The sequence below is a fragment of the Lactuca virosa genome, chromosome 7, assembly GCF_052849685.1.
Source record: "Lactuca virosa cultivar CGN04683 chromosome 7, Lactuca_virosa_CGN04683_v6, whole genome shotgun sequence".
Lineage (NCBI taxonomy): Eukaryota > Viridiplantae > Streptophyta > Magnoliopsida > Asterales > Asteraceae > Lactuca > Lactuca virosa.
This window is the reverse complement of record NC_136432.1, coordinates 224913757-224919903: the sequence shown is the minus strand read 5'-3', so window position 1 is coordinate 224919903 and position 6147 is coordinate 224913757. Positions and strand designations below refer to the sequence as shown.

At 33.5% G+C, this 6147-nt stretch overlaps 1 long non-coding RNA gene across 6 annotated transcripts; it reads left to right on the top strand.

The window, feature by feature from the left end:
• Positions 1-2122: 2122 nt before the first annotated feature.
• LOC145123841 (uncharacterized) lies at positions 2123-5523 on the top strand. Of its 6 annotated transcripts, none has more exons than XR_013715357.1 (9): positions 2131-2770; positions 2926-3001; positions 3106-3160; positions 3254-3350; positions 4068-4231; positions 4673-4784; positions 4902-4987; positions 5116-5167; positions 5296-5523. It is a non-coding gene; the product is annotated as an uncharacterized LOC145123841 (long non-coding RNA). The 6 variants fall into 6 exon arrangements; XR_013715358.1 differs by having other exon boundaries at positions 3101-3160; XR_013715355.1 differs by having other exon boundaries at positions 3070-3160.
• Positions 5524-6147: the final 624 nt, after the last annotated feature.

Genomic DNA, 6147 nt, shown 5'->3' with positions numbered 1-6147 from the left:
TGCTAAAGAAATTAGTAGTCTAATGGTAGATAGACGAGCAACTGTAGCAGAAGTGTCAAAATAGAGGTTTTTGTCTAAAACCTTGAATTACCAATCGAGCCTTAAATTTATCAATTGATCTATCAAATTTCATCTTCCTTTTGAATATCCACTTGCAACCCAAAGGTTTGCATCCATGAGGACGATCAGACAACACCCAAATATTATTTCCCATGTTGGAATCCATATCATCATTTATTGCTTCTTTCCAGAAAGCAACATCTTGAGATTTCATTACTTCATCAAATGTTTTAGGGTCCTCTTCATCACTAAAACAATATGAATATTGATTTGCAATTTTATCTCAAGAACCCTCAACTAGGTAAAGCTGAAAATCATTACCAAACGATTTAGATTTCCTTTGTCTCTTGCTTCTTCTAAGATCAGGAGATTCATTTGAATCAGGTACAACTTCCTTGGTAGTCCCACTGGAACTAGAAACCAAGTCTTTTGGTCTAGGTATGGATGAAAAATGTTTTTTCATCAAATATTGCATCTCTAGATTCTATTATAGTATTAACAGAAACAGAAGTATTATGTTCTATAACATAAAACTTGTAAGCCTTGGAATTCTCAGCATATCCAATAAAGATACAATCAATACCTCTTTCACCCAAAGTTTTCATTTTTGGTTCAATCATCCTCACAATAGCCTGACAACCCCAAACTTTAAGATCTCCTAAGTTTGGTTTCTTTTTGTACCAAAGTTCATAAGGATTTATCTTGTTCCTTTTGTATGGAACTCTATTTAAAAGATAACAAGCATTTAGTATAGCTTCTCCCCAAAAATCATCACTCAAACCTAAGTAAGACAACACAGAGTTCACCATTTCCTTTAGAACTCTATTTTTCCTTCCAGAAATCCCATTTTGTTGAGGAGTATATGGAGCAGTTATTTCATGTATAATACCAACATACTGGAAATAACTAGGAACATAATACTCTCCACCACGATTAGTGCGAAGTCTTTTGATTAAATCATTTTGTTGCAATTCAACTTCATTTTTAAAAATTTTGAATTTATCAAGGGCTTCATCCTTGGAATGTAACAAGTATACATAGCAGAAATGAGAATAATCATCTATAAAAGTAACTATGTATTTCTTATTTCTTAAGGATGGAGTTGAATGCAAATCACATAGATCACTATGAATTAATTTAACCATAACAGAATCCATTTTAACATTAAGAAAAGGTTGTCTAGTTATTTTAGTTAACATGCAAATTTTACATTTTTCTATGTTAAGATCAAAAGATGGTATTAATCCATTTTTAGACATTTCAAGCATTCTTTTATAATGTACATGTCCTAAATGAGCATGCCATAAAGATGAATCATCAATACTAGAACAATCCATGTGTATAGAATCTGCAACTTTATTGTTATTTACATTCAACCTAAACATACTCTTACAATAATATCTAAACCCAACGAATATACCACACTTACATATTACATACTTATCAGATTCATAGACTTGTTTATATCCACATCTATTAATTACACCACCAGAACCTAAGTTCTTTCTAATCTTAGGAACATGAATGACATTCTTAGGAAGAAATTTTTTTCCAGAACTAAAACATAGAGAAACACAACCACGACCCACAACAGGTGCTTTATTATGGTCTCCCATCACTACTAGAAAACAACCCTTTAATGACACGCAAACAATGACACACACTGATAGAGGACATACATTTGTGCGTGCCCTAAAAATTAATTTTAGTTTTCCAAAATTTGAAGGATAGAGGCCACACATTTATGCATGCCCTAAAATTAGTGTCCAACAAAAAAAATTAAAAACATGGAGGGCACCTATCATAAAAAGTGTGTCGTGTAAAACTGTCGTTTTATAATTTTTTTCATGAATGCGTGTTCTCCGATTTTTTAATTGCCAAGGGGGCAATGAAATCCCAAAAAATTAAAAACCCCACCTGATACTCTCCTCTTTCTTCTTTCGTATGTTGTAAAATCCTCTTCGATCAAAAGAAACCCTAAAAGCATTGTGTGGCTTCTTGATATGCGATTTTTAGTTGTGAAGTTCCCGAATTCATATTTTTGACTTCCTGATATGCGATTTTTCCGAATTTGTATTTGGTGTGTACAAGATTGATAATTTCATATTTTTGAAGTTCCTAAAATTCTCTTCGATCAAAAGAAACCCTAAAACCCCGCCTGATACCCACCTCCACTACCTCCAACCCACACCTACTCTTAAGGCCTCGCACAACGATGATGTACCGGCCTTATCGACCAACACTTCATCCACCATCACCGTTTGCAGCTCTCTCACCCCATCCTCAATGAAACCCAAATCGATTTTCGATCTCGATGCCTCATCTTTACAACCTTATCGCATCTCTGCCACCACCATCTACAACCACTCACCAGTCACCATTTAATAGTCACCATTTAATTCCTCATCAATCCAGTAATTCAACTTCCTATGTACACCGATTCACATAATTTTGGAAATTTCAATAGACTCTCTCCAACATGGAGTTGTGCGCCGGCAGGGAGCTATTTGATCGGATTATAGCCAAGGGACATTATTCAGAGCGTGCGGCAGCTGGCCTCTGCCGGCAGATGGTGACGGTGGTGAATGATTGTCGTACGATGGGAGTGTTCCATAGAGACTTAAAACCTGATAAATTTTGTTATTGAGTACCGATGAAGACTCGCCATTGAAAGCTACTAACTTTGGTCTCTCGGTGTTTTTCAAAACAGGTATTCTATTTGAATTATTTAAGATGTTTTTCCCCAAATACATGTTCTATCACAATCCAACATCCAAAAGATGAAGGTATGCTAAAGTAACTGATTTGTAATCATGATGAAGCTTTAGTATTTGCTAACTCATGATCCTTGTTTTCTTATCTCAGAGGATGATGATGAAGAAACAGACTTACCAAAGGACAATAGTGAAAACACTGTCAAGGCTACACGTCCCCAAGGAAGGTCATTTTCTTGCTCAAAATCGAGTTTAATTCTAAATTATTCATTATATCCAGATTATTAATACATAGGTATATATATCAATATATTACCGGATACAAGAGAAGGGAGAGAGGAAAGCTTGTGAATGCATACTTTGCTCAGGATCTTGAAGGAATCCTTGTATGTTTTCCTGTTTTTGATCTACAACTATTACCATATTCTTCTTTATGATTGAATTTATTAACATTTAGAAAATTTTGATATTTTTTTTAGGTCAAAAAGACTGATGTGATTCCAGAGCCTGAGTCTCTTTGTTATGAGGATGAAGAGTTAGAGTTGGTAGAATCATCTGACAATGTTGAAGCACAAGGTAATTCTGTACTACATGTGAGTCCAGAGCCTGAGTCTCTTTGTTGTGTAGTTTTTCTGTCCATGTCATCATGGACTGTAGCCCCACATTCCTTTTTCTTTACTCTTAAATTAAGTCAATTTTGTTTGGTCGTTTCATCTTATTTAAAATTTGATAAAATTTTGGGATGTTGATCGGGTATGTTCTATGAGATATTGAAAGTCCAACATTGTTACCTTTTTTGGTTGAATGGCTCAAATCTCAATCTCAATGGCTTAATAAAAAAGAAAATCCAGTGGATGATTGAACAAGTAGTTTGCTTATCTACTCTGTTGATGGAAGTGAAATGAAACCTGCTAAAGTTGTTGGAAAACTTTTATTTATAGATCTTGCAGGAAGTGAAAGAGGTGCATATACAACTGATAATGATAAGCAAACAAGGTAAAGGTTGGAATATGGAATAGAATGGAATGGAATGAGTCATTCCATTCCATTTCTTCCCTTATTCCATCATACCTTACACTAGCTTAGTTTTAGTTACTTAACAATGTATATTATTATATTTTAATGTTTGGATTCCAATATGTAATATAGAATGGAAGGTGCTGACATTAATAAAAATTTGCTTACAGTAAAAGAATGCATAAGAGCTCTATATAGTTTATAAAGTTTCCCAGAGGTTTAATCTTCATGATCATGCAGATATTTATTAGTTATAACTTGATGGTTTGGTGCCAGGTGAGGGAGACCTTGTGACAGGTGGCAATTGGGTTGACAATGTGACAATCTCACTTGTGGAATCAAAGAATGGCGAATCAGGGGATTTTGTGTCATTGTGCAACAACTCGAATGTTAGAAAATATGTCCTTGATGAGCTTAACTCTGAAGCTCAGAAAAATAGAGTAAGTTCAATTCTAAATTAAATATGAAATTTGTTATATTTTGTTGTTTTATTATTTTGGTTGGTGATAAAATAAATTGGGTACATAGCTTCGTAGTTTTGAGATGCTGAAAGCGGTTCATTTGGAGCCAATTCCGTTTGACTTTGAAAGGGAATTGATAACCCCCACGTTTAAACTAAAGAGAGCAGCTCCTACAATATTATAAGTTACCTCTAATTTATAATAATGGTCCCTGTAGTTTCTGAATTTTACTTTGTTTAGTCCAAATTGAAATGTTTCTTTTAGTTTTGATACTTATTTCAGGGTTTGACATTGATTTTTATGAAGCTTAAAAATAAGGACCAAAACTGAATAATGTTTTAACTTTGTACTATTTATGCTAAAAAAAACAAAAAGCACAAGGACCATTTTTGTAATTTAATTTTTTCTTTATATCTGTAGGATTGCATTGATCAGCTATATAGTGAAGCGAAGACATCCAATAAATGAAACTGAAACAAGTGGATCAGCTATATTTATAATATATATTATATTATAAATATTATATTTTTTGGTCAATTAAAATCATTTATTTTCAAGAATCCCTATCTTTTGTTTGTAATTTAGGGATTTTACCATTCCCTAAATGCTGTCATGAAAATAAAAAAAAAATCGTTTTATTTTATTGCAGGCAGAAGGAATTTATGGCTACTTGCTCCTTGGTGCTGTTGTTTATTGCCTAGAATCAGTATGAATGTGCTTTTTCTAGAATTAAGGGTACTTTTTTGTTTGCATTTATATTTTTGGTTAATTGTTCTGAAATATTATTTGGTTATCAGTTTATTAGGATGTGTTGTTATTACCTTCTTGCTAACGTTCTCGTTTGTCTGTTTACATGTTTGTAGATCTGGTGGCCTTGCTAACATTGTTACCCACTTGGATCATTTTGAAACTGAGGTTCTACCATTCAATATTTCCTTATTCTCCTTTAACAAATTTTTTCTTTGTATCCCTAAACATATAGTTGTAAAAGAACTAACTTTAACAAGGAAAGAAATTAATTGTTGAAGTTTTTGATTGATTAGGTGTCTTGATTGAACTGCAAGGGCAGTGGGGTGGATAATTAGGAGGAATTGATGACAAATCAAACATTTAAAGGGATCCAACCAGTTGTACATGTTTTGTTTTTGTATACCAAATATTATGCAATATTAGCAATGCATTACATTTACTTACTATTGGAATATTATTTGCATTTGACATATTAGTGCAATGAATTATATTTCTTATTTATTGTATTTTATTTTGTATTATGAGACTTCTAATGTGTTATTTAATTTGAAAATTACTAAATCTATCAAAATATATAATTTTTAAAACATTTAAAATTATGACACGTAAAAATGTGTGTCGGTTTTCTTTATGACAGGGGCTTTAATGATACGTAATGCGAGTCATAAATGTGCATTGTAAGGTTACGACACAAATGCGTGTCGTCTTCTTTATGACAGGGCCTTCCTTGACACGCATTGCGTTTCGTAAGAGCGTGTGATAAATGCGTGTCGTAAATAGACGACACACATTTGCGTGTCGTCTTGCGTTATGACAGGGCCTTACTTGACACGCATTTGTGTGTCGTCTGAGCGTTTCACGACACGCATTGCACGTCGTAAAAGGGTGTTTTTGTAGTAGTGCATGTACAGCACCAAAACATCATTAACTACTTCATAATCCTTGAACCAATAACGATCTTTACACATATGACTCGTCGCCCCCGAATCTATCCACCATGCATGATCATCATCTTGAACGTAGAATGATTCAGGAATAAGTGTTACATGATATAGAATAGTAGTAGTAGTAATTCCAGAATTAAAATTCTGACCTTGTGATTTTAGACATTGATCATTAAATCCTTGTCTAGAAGTGCTTGCACC